The sequence below is a fragment of the Prunus dulcis genome, chromosome 7 (genome assembly GCF_902201215.1).
Source record: "Prunus dulcis chromosome 7, ALMONDv2, whole genome shotgun sequence".
Classification (NCBI taxonomy): Eukaryota; Viridiplantae; Streptophyta; class Magnoliopsida; order Rosales; family Rosaceae; genus Prunus; species Prunus dulcis.
In genome coordinates this window covers 17020062-17028075 of record NC_047656.1, presented here as the reverse complement: position 1 = coordinate 17028075, position 8014 = coordinate 17020062, and positions in this window count along the sequence as shown.

The window sequence follows — 8014 nt, the reverse complement described above, 5'->3', positions numbered from 1 at the left end:
AGAAGCCAAGAGATGCTGATTTTCCTCTCCGAAGTTCGGGTCGTTTATACCAGTCGAAGAGTGGAGGTCGATGTGCGAGGTCTGCTCATCCATCCAACCATCATGATCCAACTGTTGAGTCACAAGCAGTCAAGCGTGGAGTTGATTCATCGTCGCCAGTTCCTTTCGAAGTAAGGTTGGCAGAGGCTAAGAAAGCAAGAGAGTCATCTGCTCGGGGAAAAAGTTCTTCTGCAACATCAGCGGCTGATCCAAAGGTGGACAAGCCTAGCCATACAGGGGATGTGGGCGTGTCTAATCTGCTCAAGACGCACTTTCTATCAAGTCCATCTGCTTGTGCTGAGCTGGTTGATCAAGTCCGTCAGGCTGGTGATCTTGGTACTTTTTCAAGTCTTTCCTTGGAAAAACAAAGAGAAGCAACACTTCATCTGCTTCAAAAAGGAGTGGTTTTTGCTGCGGAGACCATTCGAAACTCGTCGTCTGCTGTTGCTGTTGCTGTTGCCCCCTCTTCTGCTCAGCTTAGTGAGTTGGAGAAGAAGAATGCTGAGCTGGCTAGCAAGCTATCTGCCGAGCAGACTCGTTACGAGAAGAAGACGTCTGATTTGCGGGCGATGATATCTGAGTTGAAGAGTTCCCTTACTGAGAAGGATTCCGAGCTCAGCTCTTCTGCTGTTGACTTGGCAAGTCGAAAAGATGCTTATTTCTGCCTTGAGAGCAAGAATGCCGACATCTCTCATAGTTATGACAAGCTTTTGGCTAGATTTCACGCCTATCATAAGTCTGCTGAAGAATCCAAGTCCAAAGCTGTCATGGACGCGTACAAGTTGGGCTACTTGGACTGCACAATTGGATATGATCCCTTCTATGCCATTGGAGATGAAGACGTCGAGATACTCTATCTTGGCTTGCCCCCTATGCAAAGTGAGGAGGTTAACACTGAAGGAGCTGAAGAGCAGGTGGCTGAAGAGGCAGTAGCTGAAGAGGATGAAGCAGAGGATGATGCAGCTGATGAGGCGATGGCAGACGTCATAGATCAAGCATATGGAGCTGCTAAGAGCGTGGCTGATCAGGTGGACGCGGAAGAGGCTGCAGATCAGGGGTCTCCTGCTGGCGTTTCGGAGTAAACGAAGACTCCTTTATTTCTTTTCAGCTTTTGTAGTCTGCTCTTTGTCTAGAATAATTGGTCTTGTTTTGACCATCTTCTTTTTGTTTGAACTTGGCCGGTTGGTCACTTTGCTATGGAAATTTCAGTCTTTATTTTTCAACTTCAATTTGCATATTGTCTTGTGAATTTCTTGAGTAACCGGTTAGTGTCTTGCTGTGTATTTCCCTTGAGATTTTGGCAAAAGCCAGGGTCCCCCTTGAGGGACTCCGGGCGTATTCTGCATTTTTCCAAAAAACGCTTAAGACGCTTCTGGTCGTTGCCCTGCGTCTCCCTTAGGACGCTGCTTATGGACAACTGTATGACTATCCTGCCCCCCTTAGGAAACGGATAGGAACCTGGATACCTCCCTTAGGAAATTCCTGGCGCACCCTGCAACCCCTTTAGGATGCTGCTTTGTGGGCTGCGTCTCCCGAAGGACGATTTTGGTCGTCGCCCTGCGTCTCCCTTAGGATGCTTTTTATGGACAACTTATTTGACTATCCTGCCCCCTCAGGAAACGGATAGGAACCTGGATATTTCCTGCAGGAAGCATGGTGACCCCTTTTTAAGAAACTCTTGGCCTGCCCTGCGTCTCCCTTAGGACGCTGTTTTGCAGGCTGCATCTCCCGAAGGACGCTTCTGGTCGTCGCCCTGCGTCTCCCTTAGGACGCTTTTTATGGGCAATTGTTTGGCTATCCTGCCCCCCCTTAGGAAACGGATAGGAACCTGGATACCTCCCTTAGGAAATTCCTGGCGCACCCTGCAACCCCCTTAGGGTGCTGCTTTGTGGGCTGCGTCTCCCGAAGGACGCTTTTGGTCGTCGCCCTGCGTCTCCCTTAGGACTCTTTTTATGGGCAACTGTTTGGCTATCCTGCCCCCCTTAGGAAACGGATAGGAACCTGGATACCTCCCTTAGGAAATTCCTGGCGCACCCTGCGTCTCCCTTAGGACGCTTCTTTGCGGGCTGCGTCTCCCGAAGGACGCTTCTAATAGTCGCCCTGCGTCTCCCGAAGGACGCTACTTATGGGCAACTGTCTTTTGTTGTGGCACATTCTGAAATTTGCAGTAGTTGCTTCTTTTCTTTAGAAATGTACAGTACTCAGTCGTCTGCCGGGGACTGAGCAGGTAGGAGGAAGCGTCATGGATTGTATCTTTGGAGGTGGTAGGCGTTCCATTGTCGCGGAATCTCCTTCCCTTCCATGGTGTCAAGCGTATAGCTTCCTCTGCCCCCGGACCGGCTGATCATGTAAGGGCCTTCCCAATTGGGTTTCATCTTTTTAGATCCTTGTCTTTGTGCAGTGATGAAGGCCTTTCTTAGCACAAGGTCGCCTGGTTGAAACAGTCTGATCTTGGCTCTTTTGTCGTAGTAAGACTTCAACTGCTGTTGATAGGAGGCGACTCGGACAATGGCCTTCTCGCGCTTGCCTTCAAGTAAGTCAAGGTTGAGTCTCATCTGCTCGGAGTTCTGCTCAATACTGCCCACTTCGATTCCTATAGAGGGGACAGGGATGTGAGGAGGAATGATCGCTTCAGTTCCATAGGCGAGGGAAAATGGGGTTTCGCCAGTTGATCTTCGCATGGTGGTGCGATAAGCCCATAGTACGCCAGGGAGCTCATCTACCCATTTTCCTTCGGCGCCTTCTAATCTCTTCTTTAGACAGTCCAATATTATTTTATTGGATGCCTCGGCCTGGCCGTTGCCCTGAGGATATCTCGGGGTAGATAGATGCTGCTTGATGCCATACTTTTTGAAGAAGGCAGGGATCTGCTTGCCGATGAATTGTGAGCCATTGTCGGTGACTAGTGATTGTGGGCAGCCAAACCGGCATAATGTTTCTCCAGAATAAATTGTTCCACATCATCTTCTTTAGTAGATGATAGAGCTTCGGCCTCGATCTATTTAGTAAAGTAATCAGTGGCGACGATCATCATTTCTTTCTTGACAGGTGCCGTTGGCATGGGGCCTACTAAGTCGATGGCCCATTGCATGAAAGGCCACGGACTGTTCTGCGGATGGTAGATTTCGACAGGCAGATTAGGAACTGGTTTGTACCGTTGGCAGCGATCACATCTTTTGACATATTCAGTGGAGTCATGGCGCATGGTAGGCCAGAAATAGCCTACATTTAGAGCCTTCTGGGCGAGTGACCTGCCCCCAGAGTGGTTGCCGCACTCGCCGTCATGAATTTTGCAGAGGACCTCAAGTGTTTGAGGGTACTTTATGCAAGTGAGATGAGGGCCAGAGTATGATCTGCGAATGAGCTTGTCGCCTTGCATGTAATATCTCGCGGCTTTCTGTTGGACATTCCTAGCTTCGGACTTATCCGTTGGTAGACAAAAGGCAAAAGGCACGTTGCACAAAAGGCACCAAGCTAGACAAAAGGCACGTTGCACCCAAGAAAAGCAAAAAAAAAAAAAAAAAGGAGAAGAATGCGTGCTTGTGGAAAACGGAAGTGTGGAATTAATATCCTAAAACTTAGATAATAAGAAAATATTAAAATTCTAAATTATTTATAAATAAATATATCCATATCATTAAAATAATATCTTAAAGATTATTTGTGTTATGGTTACAAATTAAATAAGAAATTAAATTCAAATCTTTCCAAATAGAAACTTTTCTTGAAATTAGCTCAAGCAACAAGAAAATCCCATAAATATATACAGATACTTCCCTTTTAGTGTTGTGCTTGGCTTTTAAGCGTGATTTTCCATCTTGAATTAGTCCATTTTCTTGATTTGAATAGTTTATTTTTTAGAGTAATTTACACTAACACTCCTAGAGATTTCTTGTGTTTTCACAAAATCCCCTCAAGTCTCAAAACTGACACAAACACCCCTTGAGGTTTCTGTTTGTTTTCACAAAACCTCTTTTCGTTGATTGTTTGTCCAAAATTGATAAAAATTATGCAAATGACAAAATTAACCTCAGTGAAGTATATGCAATCTAATCTCAAAGGCCAATTTTGTCATTTGGAGAATTTTTATTTGGTATAAAATCATCGCTCTTTGGATGAAAAAATCAAATGAAAAACAATTTTGTAAAAACAATTTAAAATCTCGGATGGTGTTCATGTAATTTCTAAAACCTCAAGAAATTTTGTGAAAAGCCAAAAACCTCAGTTGTAACTCTATTTTTTATCATAAATTTTGAAGAAATAGGGCGGGCTGCCAATAGGAAAAAATATATATATTTCGGGACGTTTTTCTTGTTTCTTATTATTATCGAGGGTCTATGCGGCTCTCTGAATAATATGTCCACAGTAGTCTATTTGAAGCGTTCCTGCCAAACTTTCTTGTCTTGAATTAAACGGAATTGAATAACCCTATGTAGTGAACTTTATTTTTTAACTGATTTGGTGAAATTTAATGTTTTTCTTTGTCAAACTGGTGGTTTTTAATGTTTGTTTTTCAACTGATTCGGGCCCCTATTTTTTTTATTTTTTTTCTTTTATAAATACATATCTTTCCTTGGTAAGAATGTAGTTGAACCATAATTTGCATGATATATACGAATTGGGTTTCTATATCCTTGAAAATTTAGACGAACACATAAATTCATTCTTGGTTTGGCCTTGGATTAGAATGCTAGGGATTTTATAGAAATTTGAGGGAGAAAAAAAAAGGAAGCAAAGATTAAAAGCACTAGTTTCCATCTTTTTGGGGTATAAAACTTGATTAGTTTATAGGGGTGGGTCAATTTGGGTATGTCAGATGTGCCCAGTTGTTATTGGATCCTCTGCATCTCCGTAGTTTGATGGTTTGTTTTGTGTTAATGATTAAACTCAGTATATTAGTTTTCGTACTTCAATTAATGGATTAAACTAATTCGGGAAAGAGTTCAAGAGACAAATGGTGCTTGAGTGGGCGGAAGCCTACACGGATCAAGAGAATACAAACAAAGGAAGCACTCTAAAGACTTAGACCCCAAACCTCCTCCTCCTTGCAGAACCATCATCAATGGCAGAGAGCTACAACCTACCAGTCTCCAGAATACTAATGGAGATATTGGGCACCGGGTAATAGATGTCAACACAGTGCATGGAGATGGTTGCAGGCAGTTTTACAAGACCAAGTTCCTGAGGCATTCTGAAGAGGGTGAAGGCATAATGTCTCAACAAGGTCAATACTTTTTACAAGGACAAGGTGGAGGAGGTGAAGCAAGAAGCAAATCATTTGGATAAACAAATGGAGGCTTTTGTTGCACTCAGGATAAAGGCTCTAATTCAAAGAGAGACATCAATTCTGCGGTGCCTCTGACAAGTACTAAGTCAAGTGGAGCTGACGCCTCAGGTAAATGCAGAAATAGGATCATTTTGTGCTATATCTGCAAGTATATGCTAGCCAGAAAGAAGACTTGCATGTGTATATATATATATATATATATATATATATATATATATATGTATATATATATATGGTTAATTGTGAAGTTCTGGTTGATGATCACAGTATAATATCTGTCGATGAGATCATCTAATTAATTCTTAAAAATCAAATTTCCTGTCAAACGTGCAGGAAATGAGTCTACGGATTCGACATCTGACAATGAGAAGCATCAGCGAGAACCGAGCCCCGGTGCTTCAGAAATCAATCCAACCGATATCAACAATTCTAGTAGTGATGGCAGAGAGGTGCTTCGTTTGGCCGCTCGGTTGTACTATTTATAAAAAAAGACCACCGTAAAGCCGAGCGGCTATACTATTTATAAAATATAAAAAAGGGCCTGGCACCTAGAGCCCACTTCGCCATGTGTCCAAAACAGTATAGCCGACCGGCTATACTATTTTTTATAATAAAAACCCCGACTGCAGCTAGCACTCATTTCTCTACGTGTCAAAAATCGTATGGCCGCACGGCTATACTCTTTAATTTAAAAAACGCCACATGTCAAAAAAGAATTAATAAAAAACCTTAGTATAGCCGCTCGGCAATACCCATCTTATAAATAAAAACCCAAGTAAGTTGAAAACACCGTACATATTTAATTTGAAGATGTTTTCAAGTCCACAATTTTTAGTATCACTCTATTTTGAAGTGATTTTTTACCATAAATTCCTATAGCTAGAGTATGAAGTTTCAAGACTGATTTGATATAACATTAATATAACTTTCTTTCATGTAGCTTCTTCTAGCGCACAAGAGATACTAAAGCTTTCGGAGCTATTCGGGACGGTAATATTTAACTCCTGCACAAATGTTTCATGTAACAATGGTGCCTAAGGTAGTTTTTTTTCTTTTTTTTTGGACGAAACAAACGAAAGCCTAAGGTAGTATTGCATATATAATCTCATGTTTGATTTTCATAACCCAAATGTATCCGGCATTTCAAGTACCTAATCGCCTTCTTCCATTGACCTGAAGAAATATGATATGCCTTCTTGGTGGCAGTTTCATCATTCTTCAATCTGATTATGCCAAGGATGTTGCTCAACCTACACTCACATCAAAAAGGGTCTTCCAAGTATATGGATGTGTTGTGATTGGTAAAGATATGGTTTAACACAAAGATTCCACAACACTGTTTGACAAAGTGAGTTCCCTCACAGCTCTTTTTCTGCATGTTTGTTACATTTTACTCAAAAACATCTGTATTGATTTCAGGTTGACTATTATGCACATCCAGAAAACTACAACTCTGTTTTCCATGAAAAAATTGCCCCTTATGCATATGTAATTGGTATGTTTTACACTTTGCTAAAACCTATTTTGATTTTTTCCATGACAACTAGAACCCTATTTAAGCTTCTGTTATTTCCCCCTTTGGCAGTGAATTGCATGTACTTACTGGGAGAAACAATTTACTAGATATTGGGTACCATATTATCCTCATTTAATTAATAATTTCAATTCTTAATGTTTGTATTAACCAAGGGCATTTTTTGGTATTTTGAATGTTTTACCATTCTTTACCTTTTGCTTTATATATATATAAATAATTTGGGGCCCTACAAATGCGAGGCCCATGGCCATCGACCTCTTGCCCACCCTCAAGGTCGGCACTGACAGGATCAACGGTATTTTTAAGTCCAACTTAGATAATATCAAGCATTATGGTACATATATAATATTTATAATTTGGGGCCCTACAAATGCGAGGCCCATGGCCATCGCCCTCCTTGCCCACCCTCAGGGCCGGCACTGGGTGTGTTGTGCCAAGGGTCCTATCCTCTTTATAGGGAATCACCCTAGGCTTTAAATCTACATCAATTAGGAACCCTAATCCTAATATAGGGACAAAAATTAGGAAACTAGAAACAAAAGTTTCCTCATTTTGAAAATAGAAGGCATTGCACCCAAAGAAAAAAAGAAGAAGGAGAGAATGCACGTGTGGGAAAACACAAGTGCGGAATAACTTGCATAATAAGAAAACATTAAAATCCTAAATTATTTTTAAAAAGTATAACCATATCGGGAAAATAATATCTTAAAGGATTATTTAGGGGTATTTGGTACATGATAAGGGATTTGGAAATGAGGAATCAAATGATTTCTCACGTTTGGTAAGTCCAAACATGGGAAATAGTTGTCTCGCACATGAAAAAATAGGGGAGCAAAAATGAAACCTCTCATCTTCGATTTCATTTTTTGTTCTCATAGTTCAGTGTGTGAGTTTTCCCCTCTCCACCTTCCTAACTTTGACAACAACAAAAAGATAAAATAAGAAATTAAATCCAAATCTTACCAAAAAGAAACTTTTCTTAAAAGTAGCTCAAGCAGCACATGAAAATCCCAAAAATTCTTACATAATTTGCAAAAGAGGTAGTGAAGTACTTTCAAAATGATTTTGTATTGATCACGTGAGATGCATAGAGAATTCTTTGAGAAAATATGAAATTCTCAAAGTTATCTTCTGCCGATCAAGTGTTGTAC